Below are 26,436 nucleotides of genomic sequence, written 5' to 3'. Positions count from 1 at the left end.
GCACAGCATTTCCAGCAACAAAACTGCCCTCCTATAGAAGTAAATGCCCCCCTTCTATGCAAAAAGAAGACGCAGAAAAATGGCAAATAAGTTCAGTGTGACTAGTGCAGTGATGCACAGTTGTAAAGTAGTAGATGGCCTTATAATAAAATTGCTGTTGTTTTATATACCGGTTTGTAGCTTACTGGAAATTATTGTTCTTTACAAGACCCTAGAAAAATACAGATTTAGCTTGCTCCTTCCACTCTAAAGAGATATAATGCAGTCATAAGAATATCCTGTTATTTTCATGCTGTTTTAGCTGATCGTGATCAACATACCAACAGCCAGTACTATAATAAATAAAGTGCGAACATTTTTTTCTTTTTTCTTTTTTTGCTGGTTGTGTTTTTCTATTTGTGCCAAACTTTGATTTCCTAAATCTGGCTTTTTCATTGCCGCAGCAGTTGTCTAAAGCTCTTTGTCATGGTGATTCAGTAATGCTTTCCTGTTGTCATGGCGGCAGAGTTCTTTCTGGAGCCAGCAAGTTTGCAAAGCTTTCTTATTCATAGTTTGAGTGTATAAGACTGAAAGCAGCCATGATCTATTTCCAGTCCCTTGTTATTCCAATACCTAGTTTCAGATTCACTCTTCTTCTTTTTTATGAGCCTTCAAGGAAAACATGAGAAAACCCTGCAAGTGTTTTCTTCTTCCTCTTGATAATCCTAGGTGGTAGTAACTGTGGCTAAAGTTCCCAAGCATTTCATTGCCCCTCAAAATATACTACTCCTGGAATGCCAAAGACTGTCTTAAAAAAAACTTAATGAAAACAAAACAAAAAACCCTCTTTTGAAGTGCTGGGAACAAAGGCTATACTTTTCAAACAAGTTGCATTCCTTATCATTGTTCCGTGGCAGACACCCAATCAAAATATTTGGTTTCTGAGTTCATACTTTGCTTTGGAAAATTTTGCCCACAAAATATGCTGGGTGAGTTATTCTTAACATGCCTATTTTGTTAGCCTAGGAAAGAAAGCAAGAACACCACCCCATAAGAAACATGAGACTCCATGGACAGAACAAGGCTCCACATTGGATCAGCACTGGATGTCATTTTAAATAATTTTCCCCCTGAAAGTATTTCAGAGCAAAGAGCAAATGTTATGACCTTTCAAAACAAAGCATACAGATATTAATAATCAGAACATTGATAAAAGAGGCCCCATCTGCACTATGCATTTGAAGCAAGCTAATTTACACCATCATGGTTTTTCACCCCAAGAATCTGGAGAATTGTGGTCTTTTAAGGGTATGATGAGAATTGTTAGGAGACTCTTGTCCTCCTTAGACAGCTACAATTCCCAGAGTGCTTTAATAATTAATCCCTCTTCACAGAGAAGACTAAGGAGACTGAGTGGAGATATGATGGCCATCTTCAAATATCTAAAGGGCTGTCAGATGGAAGATGGAGCAAGGTTGTTTTCTCCTGCTCCGGAGGGTAGGAACTGAACCAATGGCTTCAAGTTACAAGAAAGGAGATGCCAACTAAACATCAAGAAGAACTTTCTGACAGTACAGCATAAGACTTTTAATCCCAGGGTCATGGTTCCAAGCCTCACATTGGGCAAAAGATTATCATTGTGGTCCCTTCCAACTCTATACTTCTGTAAGAGCTATTTGACAATGGAGCAGAGTCCCTGGGAAGGTGGTGGACTCCCTCCAAGATCCTGGTTAGTAAACAACATTGTACTACAGTTGCCTAGCAAGCCTGGAATGTCACTTGGGTTGTAGTGTTAACCAGGACACAGGTTCGTCTGAGCACAGTCTCATTTCCCTACCCCCCATCCTGATAACTTTTCTCGTGGTTAAGCAGCCTGGAGTTAGAACTTGTTGCTATTTTGAGGTTCAGTGTCAATTCATGAAAGGACACCACTGAAACTCTGGCACTTCTGTGGTCAAAGAGGTCAAAGTTTTGATACCGAGGTCAGAGGATGATACATGTATATTAATCACTAGATAACTTATCACTTGATAACTATCAGCTGAATGTATGTCCATTGAAAGTTTTGGATTTGGACTGGCCCCAGGCAGCATGAAATGCTATCTGTAGTGACAGCTGATTCATACACGCAAGTCATCATTTCATGCTGTTGTCAACTAAAGATGAGCACATTTTATCTGAATCGGTCCTAAATAACCACACGTCAAGATTTGGATTTTTAATTACAGATGGTTGCCCTGAAAGAACATTCAGTGCAAATGCCATGGTTTCCATAGTTGTAATGCTGCCTGTTTACACATGGCACATGAAAGTGGATTTGATACGGGCCATGGGTGAGTGGTTTTTGCATCATCCACATACAACTTTGCCCTCATCCAAGTGACAGCTCACATTCCACCTCTCCTTTTTTCAGATATACCCAAACCACTGCTAATGCAGCAAGGAAAAACATCCAACATAAAACCGCATATTACATGACTGCAGACATACTGAAGTGCACTGTCTGAGCATAGTTGGTGTTTTAATGTGTGTAGTAATGTTTTGTGGGGTCCATTCTATCACCCCACCCTGTTTTTCTGCTGGTAAGGCACTCCTTGGCAAGCTGTGGTGGGACCAGGTGCAACATGTGTGCACTAAAAATATATTAACCAGGGCTTTTTTGAGCTAGAAATCACCAGAACTCAGTTCCGGCACCTCTCAGGTGGGCACCATTGCCATTATAAGAGAACAAGTGTTCATTGTGAGTTCTGGCATCTTTTTCTAGAAAAATAGCACTGATATTAACATTTTGGTTTGTGCTGGTCTAGTATGTGAGGAAATTTGTTATCTTTAAAATAACACACACACAAACCAGGCTGCACACATAGGTAAACAAACATCTGTGTGTGTCCACAATAGACCTTAGGATTCTGGAACGCAAGGAGGATGGGCTACCAGTGGGAACAAGTGTGGCACACTTTTTTGTGGGAAGAAAATGTGTTAACCTGCAGTTTTGTTGAAGTATGGGGAATCACAAGTCTATCTATCTATATCTATATCTATCTATCTATCTATCTATCATCTATCTATCTATCTATCTATCTATCTATCTATCTATCTATCATCTATCTATCTATCTATCTATCATCTATCTATCTATCTATCTATCATCTATCTATCATCTATCTATCTATCTATCTATCTATCTATCTATCTATCTATCTATCTATCTATCATCTATCTATCTATCATCTATCTATCATCTATCTATCATCTATCTATATCTCTATCTATCATCTATCATCTATCATCTATCATCTATCTATCTCTATCTATCTATCTATCTATCTAATCTATCATCTATCTATCTATCTATCTATCTATCTATCTATCTATCTATCATCTATCTATCATCTATCATCTATCTATCTCTATCTATCTATCTATCTATATCTATCTATCATCTATCATCTATCATCTATCTATCTATCTATCTATCTATCTATCTATCTATCTATCATCTACCCATCTATCTATCATCTATGTGCCCACAATGGACCTCAGGTTCCCAGAACTAAGTGAAGGTGGGGAAGCCATAATTGAGAGGAGGGGGCAATAAGGCACAGTGCAAATACATCCCATCCACTAGTGTGGATGGGGAACATTGAGACAGAGTTCAATTGAAAGTGCTGTTGTGTGGACAAATGTGCACAAAAGCACATATGGAGAAAGGGGATCTGTGTGCCCCTGGTGTGTACACAGCTGCTGTTGAACTGGCATTCAGGCAAAGTGCTTATGATCATGTTACAAACAAGAAAAGTTTTGTCTGCCTTGATGGAGGAGAAGGCCTACACTATCCTTAAGCAAATTCAAAAACACATCAGAAGAAGATCTATTTTATTCTGTAGTCAAAACAACAACAAGCATCCCTGGGCCAACAAGGCCATCCCTGGGCTTGTACCGTAGTATGAGCACCTTTTGCCCAAATGAGTGATCCATGCAACTGCCTTGCAGGCAACACTGTGATCTTCCATCCATTCAGGATTCCAGCTCCATCCCTCTCTATATCAGTGATTAACTAGTTGTATATATGACTTGTTGTTGCATGTCCAGCAGGAATCAGTTCTGAGGCTATCCCATTGATCCATAAACCATTTAGAAATTTTACTACAATCAAGTAGTACATAAATTTTGTTTAAGAAATATGTTAGAGCAAAACCTTATGAAAGGATGAAGAGGCTTCGTTTTGATTTTCTATCTTCAGATCTCTGAAAAAGCAACGTTTGTTTAGTGCTGAAACGGGGACACGTTCTTCAGAAGTCCTTGTCCTAAATATCACAAGTCAATGTTGTGTTCAGAAGCTGATGAGAGAATCTGCTGATTGGCATTGGCCTAGCATTTTTTTGAGGTGGAAGGAAGTGACAGCGTCTAGATCTCACTAACTTATTTTGAATTGGATGAGCTGCCCTCAGAGGCAATGCTGAATGCTCACTGTGTCTCCCTAAGGATCCCTGCTGCTTGCAGGCTGTGAATTAAAAAAAGAGAAAACCACTTCCTGCCTCTTTAATTTTCTCCCTAACAAGCTAAGGTAAATGTGCTTGGCAGATTCCTCGGCAGATGTAGAATGAAAATGGGGTTGTTAGTTCCACCCAAAAAACTTAGACCCATGCAAACACTCCAAATATAAATATGAGCCACGTTCTCTCCCTCCTGCACCTGGCTACTGTAGCATCCCAGACTGCACATGGAAACTGGGAACTGCCACATTGGGAATCGGACATGAAAAGCTTTTGTTGTCCTGAGGGTGGTGATCTGAATGCACGATGTGGCTGTGCATGAATGCCTGGGTGCTGCTGAGTACTAATCAATGCTGACATCACATGCTTCAGCAACAGGATGCCTAGTAATGGTGCATTGGCCTCCTTTTTAAAATTCCACCCCATTCAGAAATCCCCTGTAAATAGTGCTGTTCAGATGGTCTGCACCAATACTGAAGACAGGGAATTTCTGCAAATTTGAACCTTTTCTAGATTTCTCCTTAGAGCCCCCAAATAAAAGATATCTGGCATTAAATTTGTGGGTGGTCCTGCCAACCCCAGTATACATACTGAATAGCTTTTTGCCAATTTATGAATAGCATTTCCCTTGTAGACTAGCTAATGTTTCTGTGACATTGCTCAGTCATCGCACCAATAGCAACTCTATTCATTGTGAGCATTGTATGTGCCATTGTACATTGTACATAGCTTCGTCCTTAACAAACAAAAAAAATTCCTTTTCAAAAACACACAGAGGGTAGAATTGCACTTTAGAAACTGAAAACTCTGCTCCTCCACATTCCCCCCCCATCTCCAATGCTGCAGCACCTTATAGTGTGGACCCTGGCTGGAGAAATTCATCATGTAATCTGGATGTGAGGAATGTTGTCCGACATGGGAAGCTGCAGTCCTGTGTTTGATGTAGCCCACTAATGGTGGCTGAGATCTAATTATACCCATGACCATGTGCAAACATTTCTGTCTATGTACCCTCAATTTCTTCTCTATTGTAAGTCACTCCTGAAAATCCCTTGACTTTTTGAAACAGATGGACAAGTGTGTGTGTGGCCCTCCAGATGTTGCTGGACTACTGCTCCCATCATCCTTGGCCATGGGCCATGCCGGCTGGGGGTGATAGTAGTTAGAGCCCAAGCATGGATGCTTTAGCTGAGATTCCTGCATTGCAGGGGGTTGGACTCGATGGCCCTCAGAATCCCTTCCAACTCTATAATTCTGTCAACATCCAGATGTCCACAGATTCCCGCAACCCTGATCTAACATGTAGTTCTACCCTTAATGCTGTATCTGGATATATCTGTAGTACCTCCCAGCTGATGCAAGTTGAAGAATAGTATGATGAAATCAAAGGCAACCCAGTAGGTCCAGGCTTGACTTACCGTATTTTTTGCTCTATAAGACTCACTTTTTCCCTCCTAAAAAGTAAGGGGAAATGTGTGTGTGTCTTATGGAGCGAATGCAGGCTGTGCAGCTATCCCAGAAGCCAGAACAGCAAGAGGGATTGCTGCTTTCACTGTGCAGCGATCCCTCTTGCTGTTCTGGCTTCTGAGATTCAGAATATTTTTTTTCTTGTTTTCCTCCTCCAAAAACTAGGTGCGTCTTGTGGTCTGGTGCGTCTTATAGAGCGAAAAATACGGTAATTCATTTTTCCAAAGGCAACTTGTTCTATTTGAATACTGTACTGCCTTTTCTACGCATAGGAGTGATGCAGCATGATGAGGGGAACTTCACATATCATGCTTCTGGCAGAGCCTTTCCAGCCAGCTGTTTCATTTTTAACGTCAAGACTACCGTTCAGTCTCCTCTAAATAGTCAACTCATAGGCTGTCTACACAGCAGAAAGATACTGTGCTTGATGGTGGGTGAATACTTATTTGTTGATGCTGTCCCATAGTTCCTGCAAAGGAGTATGTGGAAGTTCTGGTATTTCGTAACCTGTTGTGAATGCCAAATATTATACACGTCTGCAATATTTCATGCTGTTTTATACCAGCTTTTAAGCTGATTCACTCTACCTGAACTTCATCTCTATAATTAGCACCATGGTCTTTGAAACTCATTCAGTACCCTTACATAAATAATATTTGTGAGTGATTTGCATTGCAAAGCCCTGAACAACTTGAGAGCTAGGGGTAGTCAATGTGGTCCCCTCCAGATGGTTTTGAATTCCAATTCCTATCAGCCCCAGCCAATGTGGCTAATGGTCAGGATGATGGGAGGTGACACTGGTTATCACCTTGGCTATCACCTATTTAGAAGGGGAACAGTGCCGCTACTCAACTAACCTTCACGACTTGATCTAACCTTGGTCTTGTTACTGTACAGAAACTAGAATAGACTTTGGCTTGGATCCTGACTTGGCTTCCATTAGCAGCAGAGTCCCTCAAGAGGAGTGTCATTCATGCAATGCTCCAACCAGCAGAAAATGTAAGTAAGTTTAATTGAATCCCCCTACAAACTCTTGTGCCCAACCATGTTCTGTTCCAAAGAGTTGAGAGAGCCTCTAGACCAGTATGAGAGGTGATGATGGGGACTTTAGGAGGAACAGGTAATTGACAATAATAATAATAATAATCTCCAACACTCCTAACTTGGAGGGCCACTTTGGCTCGATGCTTGAGGTTCCTCACTCCTGGTGTCCATTAATGATATTGTATAAATAAGACCACCTTCATAAAAGGGGCACATGGCCCTTGCTGACACTCAAAGGGGATGGGTATGATGAAGAAGCAAGTGTAGCATGAGATTGCAGTCCTTTTCTCCTACATGGGACTACCCCAAGTCCACCATTGGCCATCTACAGGCTTGAAACTAGAGTGCAGAAATGTTACTGTGGTCTGAGCCAGCAGTGGGGCAACACTATTTCAAGCAGCCATAAGGGTGAGGTAAGGGAAAGGACCCTTGGATGGTTAAGTCCAGCCAAAGGCAACTATGGGGTGCGGCGCTCATCTCGCTTTCAGGTTGAGGGAGCTGGTGTTTGTCCACAGACAGCTTTCTGGGTCATGTGGTCAGCATGACTAAACCGCTTCTGGCACAACGGAACACCGTGACGGAAACCAGAGCGCACAGAAACGCTGTTTACCTTCCCGCACTGGTATGCTTTCGAACTGCTAGGTTGGCAGAAGCTCAGAGAAAGCAATGGGAGCTCACCCCATCAGGCAGATCTGAACTGCCAGCCTTCCGACTGGCAAGTCCAAGAGGCTCGGTCGTTTAGACCACAGCGCCACCCGCTACAGCTATACAGTGCCACCCGCTATCCTAGCTAACAAACATTTCCCCCCTCCAAATTACAGTTTTAAAAAGGATCACTCTAGGCTGAAGGGAAAGGGATTGTGTGTGTTGGACCAAAGATTTCATATTTACCATGCTAAAGCACCAGCCACCATCGCTATGAAATGTCTTCGTATTTCTCTATAAATGTACGCATTGTACGATACACACATGCCAATGGAACTGAAAGTATGCATGAGCAAGATTGTGCATACTAAAGCATCTCAGCCACTCTCAGCAATAAGCTGCTCTGATAGTGGTGGTATTGTTGTTTTATGCTCTACATACACTGAGTAAGGACTTGCACTGTCAATGCCCCTCACAGACACCAGAGTGAAAGCCTATACATAGCAATAATGACAACGAGAGACTGTCTCCTGCTAACACAACTCATTTGTCCTCATGAAATGTCTGGGAATACAAAGTGATCATTAAAACGCAAGTACATAAGACAACATTTTCCTTCCTTGGGGTGTTTATGAAAACTCGGGTGAAGCCGTTTAATATCCAATTATTGGCAGCCTAATGAGACAGAGAAAGCACATTTTATTTCTCTGGGAAATGGCTCCCATTATTTAAACTTGACCACAAATCAATTTCCTAACCTATTTTTGTGGCAGCCTTCCTAGGAGCCTTCCTCCTCTCCGAGGCAGCTGAGTAAATGAATTGTATGGCAACGGTCGCCATCTGAATTACAAATGAATGAAAAGGTGGCCTGATATTTAATGGGTCAGCTATATGGAGTTCCCATTAGCTTGAATGGGGATTGCAGGCACAGAATACATCTGGCAAAAGGAAATAGCTTCCATTCAACACGCAGAAGTGTGTGGGATTACATTAAAGCAGCATTATGCTCACAATCTTTTAGCAGTGGGATGGGGCGAATCTGTGGCCTTCTTGATGTTATGGGACTCCAGTTCCTATGAGCTCCAGCCATCGGTCAGGGGTGATGGGAGCTGGAGTCCAGCAGCAGCTGGAGGGACACAGGTTCTCCACTTGACAGGAGCGAGCCGACAGTAAATCACACTGTGCAAGTTGGAGTTAACTCTTTATTAGCAAAAACACAATCTGCACAGACGTGGAGGATTGACAGACCTAGTGAGCACAGCAATTCATCCCTGGTAGGTCTTGCCCCCATGAAGCAGTTGCTGAGACTGAAGGTCCTTGCCTCCCCACAGCTGCCTAAGTCCCCTCCTCTCCAGAGTTTTCCCCCAGCAATTGGAGACTGTGTCTCTGTGCAGCCAATTTCTCTTCTGCCCATTTGATGCCTCTTCTGGTTCTGGAAGACAAAGGGGGAGGGGCGCTTGTCGCAGCAGGAGGGGGAGACACCCATGACTCCTCAAAAGTCTCACTCATCTCTGCGTCTTGGCCTCCCTCCACCTCTGCTACAGCTTTTGCCCCTGATTCTGGACTTATCTCTGCCACAGCCTCTTCCTGCTCACTACACATCTTCAGCTTCCAACACCACCTTCTCCCAGCCTGCTCCCTCTGACCACTCATCATTGGCCCACCACCAATCCCCTGGCTCTGAGCCTTCTTCCCATGGGGTTCCCCAGCTGGTCTCTCCCACCACTCATCTGCATCCAACCAGTCCATGACACCATTCCTGTTTTACAAGTATCTCTTCTGAGTAAGGTGAGAAGTCTAGTGGCTACATACAGGGACTTGGGGGGGGGGGTAAGAGGACCTTAGGGCCATTGTTGTTGTTTAGTCATTTAGTCATGTCCGACTCTTCGTGACCCCATGGGCCAGAGCATGCCAGGCACTTCTGTCTTCCACTGCCTCCCGCAGTTTGGTCAAACTCATTGGGCCATACTCTCCAACAACTTGTTAATGCAGGAACACATCTGTGCTATATCCTTCTTGCAATAAGACAGCCCCCAAAGAATGGCACTAAATCATTGGCATCATCTAATACAACCCTAACATTTGTATAGCAAATGTTTGAACCAGTGTTCAAAGCACTTCACATGCATTATCTAGGTGTAATCTTTACAACACCCTGTAAAGTAAGTCGGTATTGTCATCCTTCACATTGAAGGTGGGGAAACCGAGGAAGAGAGAAAGAGAGAGAGAGAGAGAGAGAGAGAGAGAGAGAGAGAGAGAGAGAGAGAGGTTTGCTTAAGTTTGCACAGTGAACTCATGGCAAATACACTAACCCATTATGGTGCACCAGGATTGCTGCTTCATTACCTGACAGAAATTCTGTGCGTTCAAGAACTGTATGGCCTGCAAAAATTCATTAGGTGCATCTTTTTTTCTGATGGAGGGACGGTGACACACACTCACTTATGTATCCTCCTCACAGACAAGGCCTGTAATTTGCTTAAATCCCATCAGCGCCATTCCAGTTATCTGCTTCATACATTCATTCACCCCCACTCAGTCTTAGAGATGGCCCTTGTCTTTCCCCAGTTACAATTTAGACTCCTTCCAATCTACCTATCCCTGTTTCCATGTTCAGAGGCAGCAATGCTTCTAAATACCAGTTGCTGGAAACTGCAGGAGGAGAGAGAGCTCTTGTGCTTGGATCCTCCTTGCCACGGGCATCTGGTTGGATGCTGGACTACATGGGCCAATGGCTTGACCCAACAGGCTCTTCTTATGCTCCCTACGCTTTGTCACTGTTTAGCTATGATTCCATGGCCTCTCGCTCTACCTTTTTAAAAAACCAGAGCCCTCAGTTAAACATAGTGCTGTATTGCTCTTCCCACCTGAGGGCACACTTAGACAGCCACTCTGTGGGTTTTCTTCTTCTTCTTGTGTTCCTACCCATCACCCTCTTAGACACCTTTTGCTTTAAAAAGATCAATCTGAACAGTACTGGAATGCTTTAAATATACCCTTCTGGCTGTTCTTTGCACAGTGGAATCCATGGCCAGCGCTGGATCACATTTACAGCGCCATTGAGTGTTTTAAGGTTTTTGGATGTACCCCACCCCTGGTGAAACTTATTGTGGTGGCCTGCTGGCTGGACAATAATACCAAAGCCATTCTTTCCTTCAGGTGGCCTTGACACTAAGAAAACAGTAGGTGGAAGAGAGCTGCAGGCCTACATTTCTTCCCTTCCCTGTGATCCTCAGTTCTCTTCCAGAGAAGGAAGCATTCCTGGGTTTATTGGCTGACCTCTCCTCCAAACGCAGTATATAATGCGAGACTGAAAGTGACTGCTCTCTGGCTCCTTAGTAGCAGCAGATGTAGGTGGGCTGGACCAGCAGCCTGGAAATGAATAATTTCAACTTCAGATTTTATTGCCAGCCCAGCAGAAATGGATACCTGAGGGCACACTTAGACAGCCACTCCGTGTGTTTTCTATCTCTTCTTCTTCGGTTGTTCCTTAGCATGAGGCAGGAAGCATGGAGGAGAATATACCACTTTCACTTCATTTGAAAATGAAAGAGCAGATTGTGCTAGCATAGGGCTGGAGCTGTTCCTGGCTGATCCAGCTGTGGGGCATGGGCAGCAGTTCATTTCTAGATAAAGAGTACAATGACTGCTGATGCGCTGCCAAAAAAAGGGGTAATGTATAATAAAAAGAGGGCAAAAGAGGACACTGATTTGCATATTATTTGCATGTGTTCGTGCAAATTTAGAAATCATTACTATGGGTCGCACCCAGTCGCAATAAGGTGGCTGCAGAATGACTTCCAGTCGTGCAACAGAACTTCCCTTCCTTCTCCTCCTCTGTGTCCTCCTCAAATCCATAAAGGAGGTTTAGGTGAAGTGCTGGAGTGGATGGGGAGAGGTAAGAGAAGGTTGAGTGGAATAACTTCATTGGCTACACCCCTAAAGTGTAAACAGAAAAACAATGCAGTGGGAGAGACTGAGGCCTATGCTAAGGGGCAACTTCAAGGCACATGCTCTCTTTTCTTAGGGTTCTTTATCTTTAAACCAGATTTGGACCATGCAGCCCTTCATACAGAAGGTTCCTTGAAACAGAGGGGGGGCCTCTGTGAAGTAGACAGATGGTTACCCTAATGAAGTGGCATTGGCTCTCATAAGTCTGACCCCAAAATACCACCACAAGTCCTGATAGGTGTGAGATGTCTCCTTAATTTCTTAAGCAGTGGAACCTCGGTTTCAAACGTAATCCATTCCAGAAGATTGTTCAACTTCCGAAACGTTTGAAAACTGAAGCACAAAGGCAGTCAGCAAATTCATTTGAGAAAATTGAAAAACACGCAGCGGACTTCCGAGGCACGCTCAAAAACGGAAGCATTTACTTCCAGGTTTTCGCTGTTCGGGTTCTGAAACGTTTGTCAACGGAGACGTTCGAGAACTGAGGTTCCACTGTACACGAGGAAGTGTACTCCTGTACTTACTTACAGCCATTTGATGAATACATAACACTTACCTCACATGTTCCAGGGCTGAGCACAAATGAAGCCCAGTGTGTGGGCTGCCAGCCTGCCATGAACAGAAGGGCGTGTGGGAACCAGCAGAAGACCAGCCCTCCTATGCAACCGTATTGCAGCATTTGGAAGGAAGGAAATGCATTTTCAGTTCCTTCCAAAAATGTCACCTGGCATTCATATTATCAGAGAAGAAATGAACTAGAAATGTGAAGAAATCGGAAACAGCACCACAGGCCTTCCAGATAAGGCAAACTTCCATCTACTATTTCATCATAGTTTGTTCATTATTGCTGTGAATCTAGTATTGCTGAAGGCAGGAGGAAGTCCACAGCAACAATAATAAAACAGGCAATATATAGAAGCAATAGCACTGAACCAGGCTTGTTACTCCATTTAAAAGTAATTGACTAGGGATTATATAGCCATATGTCTGGCTCCCAAGGGAAGTCTGCAAAGAAATCTCTGTGGACAAACTAGGAAGTTTCAAAGGTTCCAGGACAATGAATCTATACAATGTTGTGCAAAGGGACTTTTGGGTGACAGCACCTTTGTGATATCATGGAATTTTCTTGGGGGGGGGGTGGAATTGGCTTTGTGAGGCCAGCAGAGTTAGAGTGTTATTGACATTCCATTTCTGTGAGTTGAAGTGAAAGGTTAGAAGAAACAATTTCATGGCTGAGTTTTTGTCAACAGTATTTCTTAGAGTGGTGAATGGCACTATTTAGCGGGAAGAAATTCCAATGGAAATCCTTGTTATTACATATTTTACATGTCTGTTTATTTGTATATATTTTTAAAATTTACATATGGATGTTTTATGATGGCCTATACTTGTAATGTCTAATAAAGGTTTGGTGAAGGGGGGGGGGAGGAAAGAAACAATTTCACAGTGGCTTATGGGCAGGAGGGGTTTTGCAAACAACTATCAAAGAAACTGAGGATTTTAAACCTCTGATTTGCCATGCCTCCAGCACAGGAGGAAAATTTATGCCAGATATGTCCTTGAAACAATATAATCAGAAAAAAGTCTCAGGAACAGGAGGGACTGTGAGTTGTAGACAGATAAGGAGGGTGGCCATCTTTTTTCTGTTCCTATCTTCATGCCTTCAGCCTACACCAATGAGGGTGCTCCCACACCATTAAGAAATGCATAAAAGGGAATGTGCTCCAGCTGTAGCTTTTTGTGTCGTTTTAAGACTCTGAAGAGAAAAGTCACTTAGCTGATAAATCCCTGACATCTATGCAGCTCTTAGAAGGACAGAGGTCCTCTGAACGTCTGGACCTGGAAACCCGAAGAAGTCAGGGAGGTCCAACAAGTAGATGAAGGAAGATTTCTCAAAACAAATATGAAGTAACCTCATCCAGTTGAAGTTATAGTAGAGTGACTCAACCCTGTGCATCTACAGGCCCTGTGTGGACCCATAGAGAGCTGCTGCCAGTGTGACTAGCCCAAGGTCACCAGATTACGAGTCCACCGCTCTTAACCACTACACCACAGGAGGGCGAGGAGTTAGGAAAAGCTAAGATCTTCAAATTTTGGTATTTGATACTGAATACTGAAAATATTACCACAGCAAAGCATATTAATTGTTCCTTACCATCACACAACATGGCTTTTAAAAAAATCCAGAGTATTGAAAAATGTCACTGCTTAATATTAAAATTCACGATGTGATTTCTCTCCATCCAGTACAGTATATGTCGCTAAACAGATTGGTTTCCTTGAACAGATTTGTTTGGAAATATTTGACAGTTTTTCAGTCTGTAGATTATTTGAGATCAGTTTGTTCAAGACTGAGAGGCTTCACGTTTTTGCTCTATATATACTGGAATTGATTGGGTTTGTGTCACGTGGCCTGTCTGTTTCCTACGTGCATTCCCATGGCTCTACATAAACTGGGTTCTTCTATTTTGAGTTCTTCATGGATTTAAGTTGAGTAAAATGGGAAGAGCAAAAGGCCATCATCATAACTGATCAATAATCATTCTCAGTAATATAGCAAGCTCTCACTCAGCAATATTCACGCCAGGAAAAATACAGTTTTCACCAAGATAAGGACTGAAGCTCAATGGCATAGCATATATAGCAGCCTCGGTTCAAACCCTGGCATCTCCACATTCTACTTTACAGAGGACAGCTCTCTATTTGAAGGTGTCCTCTGTTTGACGGCTGTCCAGTCCAAGTCTGGTTTAAAGACAGGAACCATCAAAAGGGAGAACAGGAGCCTTGAGGCTGCCCAGCAAGCATTGGCAGCTCCTGAATAGCAGGCTGAGGCAGGCACACACATCGCCTGGCATCTTCCCCACTATAGTGAGATACACTTCTATTTCCATTACTGGAAATTCTTTCTAAATTTGTATCCATACATATAAATTACCATATGCAAATTTTATACTGGTTGATGTCCCCTGTTCTCTTTTCTGCCATGTGGATCTTGCCAATTCGTTACTTGCTGCCCTGCAGTAATGCTTGAACTATATAATCTTCATTGGCTTCCATTCCATTTCTAGGCCCAGTTCAAAGAGCTGATTTTGACTTTGAAAGTCATTCAAAAATGGCTTGGGGCCACAGGATCTGAAGCCACAGCCTCTTACCAGTATGTACCTGTCATGGGCTGGCTGCATGCAAAAGAATGGTGGGAGGCACCAGCTGAGGACCCCCCCCCCAAGGGAACACCGAGGGGAAGAAGGCTCAGAGTCAGGAGACTGGTGATGGGATGATGATGGGTGGTCAGAGGGAGCAGAGTAGGAGGAGGAGGTGGCAGAAGCTGAAGGGGCAATAAGGTTTAGTGAGCAAGAAGTGGCAGTGGCAGAGAGCAGTCCAGAATCAGAGGCAGAAGTGGAGGCTGGAGAGGAGGAGAGGCTCTGAGAGGCAGAGACCAGACAGGCTCCCCCCGGTCTCCCAGAACATGAAGAGGAATGAAGAGGGTGGAGCAAAGAGAGACAAGATGAAGGAGCCTCATGTTGCTGGGGAAGGACCCAGGAGAGGAGTCTTAGGGAGTAGTGGGAAGGTGGGGACCTTCAGTCCTCACAACAGCCTCTTTGGGGCAAAACTCTGGAAAGAGTTGCTGTGATCACTAGGCCTGGGTGTTTGGTTTCTGTGAATGAAGAGTTAACTTCACCTGACACTGGGTGTTTTATTGCTGACCTACTCTTGACTCCAGCTCCTGATAGTACCTGTCTATGCTCCAAAGTTATCAATGGCTCCCCTTATTTGAGGGCCCCTTCCAGCTGAGTTATGGTAGGTGGCAACAACAAAGTTTTCTCAATGGAGGTACCATGACTGTGGAATGTCCTCCTCAGAGAGGCCCACCTGGAACCAATGTTTTTTTTTGGGGGGGGGGTTGGCACCAAGCAAAATCCATTTTGTTCTCTCAGCCTTTAAAAATCTGCTGCTTTTAAATTTCCTGCTTTAAATTCTCTATTTTTGTAGGGTTTGTTGTGGGTTTATTCCCTGGCGTTTTAAGGCTGCTTTTGCTGTTTTAGTGATGTGTGATGATTTTAAGCCCTTTTCTGTCACATTGTTTAATAGTTTTTTATATGTGTTCCAGTGGCTTTTCGTGTATATATTTGCAAATGACACTCTAGACAAGAAACTTGGATTAGAATGAACTAAGGTCACACTGACTGGCTCTGTAACAATTTTGACTGTAATGACAGGGCAACAAAATACAATTAGGATTGAAATTATTCTGAGCAATTTATGTAATATGTATTCAAAATCACTCACAACAAGACTCTGAGAACTGTATTAATTTCTAACAGTGGCAGTGTGTAATGTGTAAAGTGTGAATTAATACAACAAATGACATGTCCTATCATGTTCTATTATAAGTCTTCCCCGTAAAACATTCCTCCTCCTTTCTCCATAAATCAGGTCCCTCTAGACAAGAAAATTATTAAGACATTGAACAGTAATAGCTCCAGTAATAGCTTTTATCTAGGAAAGCTGCCCACCTTTCCATCCCTATTAGATGAACAAATGTACCGTTGGCCTGTTCCAATCTCTGCTGGTGTTAAAATTTTATATTTGGTGAATGACAAATGCATCAGAGCCAGCTACCATATTTCCTTTCCCAGTAGCATCCATACTCTAAGAACCATTAGTATTGTATAAAATGCTGAATAATACCTCTCTACTTGGATAAAGTCCTATTTTATGGGATGCTTAAACATCAGGTACAGCCGTTCTACAGTGGGAAAAGTAATGGGATGAATTCAACGTTGTGTTTAAACAAATCTTCTGCCAATGCGAGTATTTCTGCTTGCCCAACAGAACAATTTCCCTTCTCTTCCATTCTAGGAATTCTCCCAACTGATTTGGGAGGGATGTGCAAGAGGGAAAGTAGGGGAAAGTCCTGTTGCACTAGTGGGAGCCCTTGAGAACTACTTAGTTGAATCCAGCCCAATTTGTCCTATTCTTGGGTCGAACATGTGCTGTGATGCATGTACAGAGCTCTTGGATATGTAGACTTCTTGAGTAGAAAGGCAAGGTCTGTACGTGCAAATATGCAAGCTATCTTCACTTTGGAAAATTGTGGAAGAACGCTTGGGGAGAGGGTTTCATACATGTATCTGAGACACCACCCTTTGCAGCAAATTAATGGATTAATGCAAAAGTATTTATTTCACTGGACAAATGGATCAGATTAAGTAAATGGAGTAAATTAAGCCACTACTATTCGTATCAAGGCATTAATGTCTAGTTCTGTCAAACTTGAGATGAGGTGGTAGATAAGATGGGTGAATCTGTTGATTCGGTTTTTCTCGGAGACCTGCATTGCAAAATTTGGGGGAAGTGCAAATGTCAAAAGGATGGCTGTGGTTCAGTTCCTGTACTGCTTCAGAAAGTGTGGATTAGGTAGGTTGCCTTTAAATGCGAACTGAATGCAATTTCTCCTCCATCCCTCTCTCTGTCTGGACTGTACCAATTCAAGCTGTATAGGGGACTCGAATGACTGGACTCCATACAAAAATATTCATTGCACACAGAAACCTGGATATCGCACATAATGTATTGTATGGCCCTGAGTAAGAAAAATAAAAACATCTTTTAAAAGTTGTTGTAATCCAAATATCAACTTGTGTGGTTCTCTGCCACAGAGCAAAATCTTCCACAGTTGCCCTGTACATTAATTTTAAATTAATGCAAATTGTATATTATTACACTCTTATATTAATACAAAGAATCCAGTTTAGAGAACTGGAAACAGTGTTAAATTTGGAAAAGGAAAATCTTAACCATAATCAGTCCTTGTGCAATAGGGTTATCCATAATATTTACATATTTATTACTTTAAATGGTCAAGAACTCAGCTATGGAATTCAAAATAGAGTCTGGAAGTGAATACTGGAGAGGAACCTATGCAATTCTCATTCAGTCTTCCTGGTTTTCAGTTCTTTGGGACCTCCTAGATTCAACCTCAAGACCCATATTTCATGATTCACGGCATGAATGCAACTATGCACACCCCTCAATTCAGTGCCTACATTTCACAAATATACATGAGATAATAAAAGGTGAAGAAACCACTGTTTGATTTCTCCCTCTGCCCTTTTGCATATTCAAAGCATTGTCAAAATACATGGCGTATGCTTTTGCATTTCTTTTAAGCATTTGAGAACTGCCTTTTGAAAAGCAATCATGAATACTCTTATCATAGATATATCCGGGCTCAGAGGGGAAGCGGCTGCACACTGAATATGCAGTTGGCCTTTGCGAAATTTGATCACACAGCTACCTCCAGGGGACTCTTCATATAAAATGTTCCATGCAACAAGGCAGATGTTGGGAAAGTGGGTAGCAAACTAGTGGTGTCCGTCATCTAGAGCAGTGTTTTTCAACTAGTGTGCCGCGAGATGTTGCCTCGTGTGCCGTGGGAAAAATTGAAAAATTTGAAAGATTTAAAAATAAAGTATTTTATAATTTTTCATGTTTCTGTTTACTTACTATTTCATAATAAAGTAATTATAAAATACTTTCTTTGTGTTTATTTGATTCCTATTCAAGAGAATTACTTTATATATAGTCAATATAGGCACAGAGTTAATTTTTTTAACATTTTCTAATGGTGGTGTGCCTCGTGATTTTTTTCATGAAACAAGTGTGCCTTTGCGCAAAAAAAGGTTGAAAAACACTGATCTAGAGCAACAATTTGGCCAGGCTGCAAGAGGGAGGGAGGGAGGGAGGGAGGGAGGGAGGGAGGGAGGGAGGGAGGGGGAGAGAGAGAGATTGGAGTGCAGGGCATTTTCATTTACTTTGATGAAAGACCAGGAACTTTTGACTTGCCTCCATCCCCGCCCCCCGCCCCCCATTTCTGCTGTTCACTGCAAGAACCAGTGCTTGAGCTTGCTTATTTCCTACTCCCTCCCAGTCCCCCTTTCCTTTTGTGCTGTCTTATCTCAGATTGTGATCTTGAAGGCAGGGACTTATTATTCTCATAACCGAGCTTAGTTTTTTTAGCTGAAAAGTGGCACAAAAAATGCCAACAACCTCAGAAAGAAGGGCTATTGAATGTGGGCAGGGGAACCCGTATCCACTGCTACTTATATCACATTGGGATTGCCATCCAAAATAGAAATAGCCTTGTCTAAAAGAGCACAGGATCAGAGGAGTTTATTGGAGAATGTCATTGTCTTGGATAACATGTGTTTTGGTACCTGTAGCTCATATCTATACACAGCAGAAGGCAGTGCTTTGCTAAACAGCATTGCTGTATCTAGCAATTTTAGGCAGTGGAAAATAAAGTGCTTTGTATATTCTGGACCCTGAGTCTTCTGCACAAATATAATCCCTGTAATTTTGCTCTAATGGCATGATTCAATCCCGCATAAATATATAGTAACTGCCTCTTCTTGCAGCTTCCCTGCTAATTAGGCCCTGTTACCAAGTAGTTCAAAGGTAAATTACCTAGAACGCTTTGATTCTTAATAGCTTTATAGAGTCCAAACTCCAGTAACAGCTACATTGTTACTTTGTCTTCCTCTGAAAAAACAAGGGAAATAGAGAGATTCACCTAAATATCTTCAAATGTCAAATTGATACAATGTCTCCACATATTAGATTTCCAGGACCAGCCTGGCACTGGGATTGGGGGGGGGGGGGGGCTTATCAAATATTGAACATTGGTGAGGCCTCATCATCAAGCCTACCTGGTGGCAGCGAAGGCAGCAAAGAAGCCATACTTTACTGTCACCGTTGCATCCTCACTGTAAAGTCCAGCAGAGCTTTTCTGGGTAGTGTGGGGCCTCTTAAAAGCTGACCCAAAAAAGATGGCAGAACCGATGGTAGCTCACTGTGGGTTGTTTGCACAGCATTTGACAACAAAATCGCTTGCATCCGTCTTGCCTCCACTACATAGGTGCCAGCTCCCTGGGGCGCTGGGTGCCCAAGCACCCACAAAATTCCCCATTAAGGAGCCAGGCACCCACAAATTTCAGTGCCAGGGCCATGCATGCTGCATGGCACCCACAGTCATGGGGCCAAGCCGGCACTCCTGCTTCAGTGTTACAGCAGATGAATCTCATGGAGTGTCCAGATCACTGTCTAGTCCTGTTGTGTTGGATGAGTTTCAGTAGGTAGGGCTCGAGGATGTAGACAACGTGCTTGGGTCTGTCAGGCAACCACTTGTGCCCTGGGCCCTTGCCCTTCTTGGCTGATAAAAACTACTGGGAAAGGGACAGCTGGCTAGGCCGGGGGGGTGATTGATGCCTTCTTGGGCCCCCAGCTGGGAAACACTGATCTAGAGCTATTTCAATCAGACTTCAGGCCTGGTCATGGTAACAAAACTGCCTTGGTTCGTGGCTTTTTGGGATCAAGATAGTGGGGGTGTAATCCACTCCTTCTCTTTGACCTCCCTGTAGCTTTTGCTCCTGATAACCACTGAATCATCTTGTAGTGATTCTGTGATGGAGAGGGAACTATTTTATTGTGGTTCAGGTCCATTTCCAGAACTGCTTTCAAAGAACAGCATGAAGTGGGACGGACAAGATGGATCCTTGCAGGACACCACAGGACAACTCCCATGGCTCTAAGTATATAGCCCACCCCCTATTTCTATTTAGCATTTATAAGAAGCTGTTGAGAGAGGTCATCAGGAGATTTGGCATGAAGTGTCACCAATATGTGAATGGCACCCAATTGTCTCTGTTGTCTGAATTAGAAGTGTTCAGGTGCTAGACTGGTACCTGGAGTATGTAAGGATTGATGTGTGCCAACAAATTTAGTCCCTTTTTTCTGATCTCTCCGTATTGGATCATCTTCATGTTTTAAAAATGTACATATTGTTTCTCTTTAACAACTCTCAAAAGCAAAGAGAAAAATATATGGAGATAAATAAACCTTATATGCATAAACAATCAAGGAAAAAACACTGTAACACTGTCCATCTATCCAACGTATTATTTCCTTTACACACTAGGTATATACCTCACCAAGCTGCTGGTGTTTTCATTTTTTAAGTGGAAGCAAAGCAGTTAGCTAGAGAATTACCGATGAAGGAAACTAGCCATGTATTTATGCATGTGGATATTAATATTTAAAACTCTCTTAACATCTAAGGCTGCAATCCAAAACATGCTTACTTAGAAATATGCCCCAGTCCATTGAATTTTTATTTTAATGAGGAGTTGAGGACTTATTTCAAAGAAAATATGTTTTAGGCACAAGTGTACACAACAACAGAGGAAAAACACAATTGTCCTTGAGAAACTTTAGCTGGGCCTTAATATAACCGCTGCGTCTGGGGCGAGGCGGGGATGCCACATAATATCTTAGTCTTATGAAGTCTCTTTGCAAGGACTGTCCTTTTGCACAGCACCTAACAGATGGCGATGACAGCATTTGTATGCCACCCTTCAGTAAAAGTGGCCTGGGGTGGTAAACAATTGACAGTAACATTCCAAATACTGTATGCTGTCAGACAATAAAACCACAATATCATAACCATTACTTCATTCCAGAAATTAACAGTGAATGAGTAAACTAAAGCATACAAGAAGTGAGCGTAGCACTGCATACAGATAACTCACCTACTCATAGAGCAAATGACTTCGGCAAATTCTGAGCAACATCAGTCATCCAAAACTGACTGAAGAGCAAAGAGGGTCATGCTAACCCACAAGAGCAATTCAAAAATACACATTGCGCAAGACCTTTATTTGGCCAAGCAAAATGTTGCAGAATTGTGTGTACGTTTTTAACTACTTCAGAACTCTTCATCGGACTAGATGATAAGAAATAAAAAGGCATGGGGGGGGGTAGAAGCGTATAGAGATATATTGAGAGATGTGGGTGGGAACCATTTAAGCTGATGGCCATGATTTCCATAATTTAACTGGATATTGCATGAAATACCGTGCTTCCTTTTTCTTCCCTTTTCTCATTCAATGCATTGTTTTATTAAGCTCAGTTGTGTTTCTTCCCCTTTACTTGCCTTAGAAAAAAAGCCCCAAATTTTGTAACTTTCCTTTATACTGAGCATGTTATTAGCCCTTTTCCAACTCTGCAGTATCATCTCTGGAGGTATCCAATGTATGCTTAGTCAAACACACATTCCACGGTGGGTCTTATGTGACTTATTGCCAGGGAAGGCTGCACAGGATTTCAGTTTCACTTCCAGATAAGATTGTGTAGCATTGAGGGTCTAATGCAGGCATCCCCAACCTGCAGCCCTCCAGATGTCATGGGAGCCTACAACTCCCATGATCCCTAGCTAACAGGACCAGTGATCAGGGATGATGGGAATTGTAGTCCAAAACATCTGGAAGGCCGAAGGTTGGGGATGCCTGGTCTAATGTAACTCACCAGCTATTAGGTTTTCAAAGTAGTTTGGCAAAGGCACTAGGCAGTTATAACCACTACTACAGGGGTGTGGGTGGGCCATTGAGGTTCACTGTTTCTTTGAATTGTGGTTGTACTCAGTGCATAGCTGTCAACTTTTCCCCTTTTTAAAGGGAAATTCCCTCATTCCCAGTAGGATTCCTCGCAAGAAAAGGGAAAAGTTGATAGCTATGACTCAGTGCAAGGCAGTTACAATTCCTCCATTACAACCATTATTTATATTAACTGGCTCCTTCCCAAAAGCCGGCAGCCCTAATCTTTGGTGATACCCGGTGCAAGAGCAAGTTTAGAACATTGGAACTGAGGTTCTTCTGGCAGATGGCATAACATCTGGGGCTGGAATGAAATCATAATAGCTGCCAAAATCTTAACCAGGTGTTCCTTCACAAACACTTCACTTCAGTCATGCAAATCCCCTGAATAACGCACCATCTTCTTCAGTAGGGGGATGGGGAATGGCTATCAAGCCAGAATCAGTTCCCCACTTCCTCCCTACACTTCCATAAATCACCAACTTCAAAGAATCTTTACATCCACTCACATTCCTAGTACTGACTCTCCAGCACCCTATGGATGCTAGAAGAGAGTGTTTATTTCTGGAGCAACAATTTCTCACACTGTACTGTTAGAGCAGTAGGATTCAATCTTTTTAGACCCAGGACCCACTTTTAATCCAAACATGCATTTGAGGACTCCTTTATTAATCTTTCTTTCCTGTCCTTTCACCGATAAACTGATGATTTATGCTTCTTTTTGTGAGAATTGTTGAAGACCATAAACCAACACTGCACCCACATCTTGAACTCACATGGAGGAGCTAAGCCATGAATTGTTCTTGCTTCTTCATAGACAGCCAGCTGGATTCTGCCTCTCACCTAAGATTAGCAAACAGGGGCATACAATTTGGAACATCTCTTGTAGGTCTGAATGAGATGAGATGACATTTCTGATGTTGGCAAACCTCCATTTACTTTGAGTGTAGTTTGAAAGCAGTGTGGGGAATGTCAACTGTATTTCTAATCCTAGTCCAAACAATGATCTTCTGATGTATAAGAAAGATAAATATACCAGTATTTGAAATAAGATTATGGTAGTCTCATGTACTTAAGAGTCTCCTCTGCAGTGCATGATCTATAATGGCAATAGGAAGAGTATCAGTAGAGCTGAGGCAAAAGGCAAAAGGATTTTAATCAGAATAAAAAGGCATCCCCTCCTTTTGGCAGACTTTCTGGGAAGGCCTGAAATGCGCATTTACTTAAGCAGGAAGAAGTGCCCTGGATAGGCTTTATTTATCCTCAGTTATGGCATCACATTCCTAACTGGCTAGGATCAACCCAGGAGTCATTGCCTTCATTCTAAATCAACTTCATTTCAGTCACTCTCAGTGATGTCAGCATGCAGCCACAACCAGTTTGCTATCTGCTATTGTAATGTTCATCATTTCAATACAGGGTCATTTATTTGTTAGGATTACTCCATAAAAGAGAAAGAAACCCAACCTAAGGAAGTTTAGGCAACTTCAGGTAGGGGGGATAATCGTACCTAAAAAAGGAGAGGGAGGGAGGAAGAGATGGACACTCTCAGTAATTAAGGGGTTTTGGGGTGAGAATATTTTGGACCTCCAGAAAGCTTTATTTCACTATCAAAATGGGTGAATTTTCACAATAAACTAGTACTGATTATTTGCTACAGCCATTCTTGAGAAAACACACAGGTTCCGGATTGGTCAGAAGTAAAGAGAAACATGACATTCTTTAATTTGGCAAAGCCGGGGATTAATTTTGGGTGGTGCACTAGGTAAAAAGAGTCAAACTGAAGTCAAATTGTGCAGTACAACCTCGCTGGAGGGGAATGCAGCCCTCAAAAAGCAATGTCCAATCTTCAGGTGGTAGATGATCATCTTCTGGTGCTTGATTCCAACCTGAACAGCTTATGATATCTGCTAAATTAAAAAAAAAAAAACGCCTACGCCTTAAAATTTTAATTGTTAGTGCTATGCCCACTAATTTCTTAAAAGTATTCTTCCCTTGAAAAGAGGCTTCTGCGCTTCTACCTCTTTCAAGGGCACTTTAGAATTTCAGTGGGTGTGGACTGGAGCTTACCTTATTGTTGTGAAGTGTGTGGATGTTCTTCCTTCCATTAAACATTTTCACAGTGCTGTACAGTCTCCCCAATCACTTGTGTTTCCTGATCACAAAACAGTGCCTTAGGAGAAATTACCTCATGATATTTAAATTCAAGCATGGAAACCCAGAGATGCCGGCTACCAAGCACCTGAAATCAGTGCAGTCACTGATTTTGTTTTTAAGAGAAGTTCTTCCTTTTACCTTTAAAAAAAATCTGCACTGATTTCTTTAAATGGAAAAATGATTGGTGGAATGTAAGAAAGGACACTCAGAAACACTCTTTGGCCTCTTTGAAAGTAAGGTAAGTTTCACTAAAACCTTGCATCTTGCTCATGAGAATTTCACTTAATTTCATTTCCTCTTTTGCTAATTTTCCAATGCAGTATTTTTTCTCATAAATTGAGAAAAAGGCCAGGAAAAAAATGCAAGAGACATTTTCACTAAATCTTGCTTACTACAAAACAAGCAACAAACCAAAACAACCAATGACTTGGGCTGCATACACACCAAACATTTAAAGCACATGGCTTTCCCGAAAGACTCTTTTGAAATGTCATTTGCTAAGTGTGTTGAAATTATAGCTCTGTGGGGGTTTATCTACAGTTCTCAAGATTCTTTGGGGAAGTCATGTGCTTTAAATATCCTTTAAATGTGCTTTGAATGTATGATGTGTATGCAGCCCTAAACAAAGATCTCAGATCTTTAAGTCCTTGCAAGAATCTATATTCCTTTCATGGGTTTTAAATCCTACAATATTGTGACTAAGCTATTATCCCTCGAAAGTGGTTGAGTTACGTGCATTTGCAGGAAGCTTTGATCTCTTTTTACATACATATGAAAATTAGCCATATTTCTATTCTGCTAGGTTCTGCAAAACTCAATAACCTGCACGTGTTTTTTTGTTAGCATCTAAAGATCACCGCACCCAACCGGCTCAGATCTGATGGCTCATCTAAATTGATAGTAGAAATGGGGGGAAAGCAGCATGCCATTTTTAGAAGCTACAGCACTGATGCACTGGATCCTAGCAGCTGTGCATAGCAGCTTCACTGTGAAATGTACATGTAACACAATACAACGGTCCAAAGAGTCCAAGGCCCCATAGGAACTCCAGCACTGGGACTCCGGTGCTTTACTTTCTATGCTACAATGGTAGCTAGCCAGAGGAGGGAGCTGCTAGCCTGCTCTCTGCTTTTCTTCTGTGCCAGCAAGACAGATGGTCAGAGAGATGCTGTAACTGCACATTCAGCAGGAGTCAGGTGACCAAAAGGACCAATAGGGTTACACTTAGCTCTATAAAGCTGCTGATTCTAGACTACCTCCTAATAAGGCCCCACTGAAATAAATGGCCAAATCTACATAGGTAATAAATAGGTTAGAAACATGTAATAAATTCATTTTATCCTTTCTTATGTTTACTTATAGTAACACGTAATCTACTGTGGTTCTAGCTATCCCATGTTCTCTTTTTATATATTACTCGTTCATTTTCCAAATGTTTAATCTGTCTGCGATTTCCTTTTTTTTTTTTAACATTATTGTCCAGTTGGCAATTGCCATCTGCTCCCAATAATCTCCTGACTCTTTCTTATACAGTGGTACCTCTGGTTACGAACTAAATTCGTTCCGGAGGTCTGTTCTTGACCTGAAACTGTTCTTAACCTGAAGCACTACTTTAGCTAATGGGGCCGCTTGCTGCTGCCGCGCTGCCGGAGCACGATTTCTGTTCTCATCCTGAGGTAAAGTTCTTAACCCGAGGTACTACTTCCAGGTTAATGGAGTCTGTAACCCGAAGTGTTTGTAACCCGAGGTGTTTGTAACCCGAGGTACCACTGTAGTTATCCTCCCAAGCCTTTTCAAACGTAAATCTTAATACCATTAACATATACAACATTTGGATATGAATATGCTTTAGTATCCTAGTATCTATCTATCTATCTATCTATCTATCTATCTATCTATCTATCATCTCTATCACATATTGTCAGGAGCCCAAGTCAGGAGTAGGTCAGAAATCTAAAAACAGTGTCAGTGAAGTTAACTCTTTATTCAAAGAAACCAAACAGCTCAGGCCAAGTGACCACAGCAATTCTTCCCAGCAGGTCTACCCAATGAGGCATTTGCGAGGACTGAAGTTCCCCACCTTCAGCCTGCCTCCTCTCTGTCTCCTGGCCCCCTTCCTCTACTGCCCCTGCTTCTGGACTGCTCTCTGCCACCACCTCTTCCTGCTCACTAAACCTGTTGCCTTTTTATCTTCTGCCACCTCCCCCTCTTAGTCTGCTCCCTCTTCTCTCTCTGACCATGCACTGTACCACCAATCCCCTGGCTCT

General features: G+C 42.4%; 1 protein-coding gene across 2 annotated transcripts in view; it reads right to left on the bottom strand.

Annotated features, from left to right (window-relative positions):
* The window catches only part of NINJ1 (ninjurin 1), a 436,658-nt gene that overhangs the window by 216,792 nt on the left and 193,430 nt on the right, over positions 1 to 26,436 (bottom strand). The window contains exon 1 of one of the 2 annotated variants that reach the window (XM_081848918.1): positions 4,711 to 4,715. The exons of the other annotated variant lie outside the window; for it this stretch is intronic. The gene's annotated coding sequence lies outside the window, so the exon portion shown is untranslated. Of the gene's footprint in view, positions 1 to 4,710; positions 4,716 to 26,436 lie in introns of those variants that run through there. 2 annotated transcript variants of the gene reach the window in all.

The sequence above is a fragment of the Podarcis erhardii genome (genome assembly GCF_964252035.2).
Source record: "Podarcis erhardii genome assembly, chromosome: 2".
NCBI classification, from domain to species: domain Eukaryota; kingdom Metazoa; phylum Chordata; class Lepidosauria; order Squamata; family Lacertidae; genus Podarcis; species Podarcis erhardii.
The sequence above is the reverse complement of the archived record's forward strand: the minus strand, read 5'-3'. Positions and strand labels throughout refer to the sequence as shown.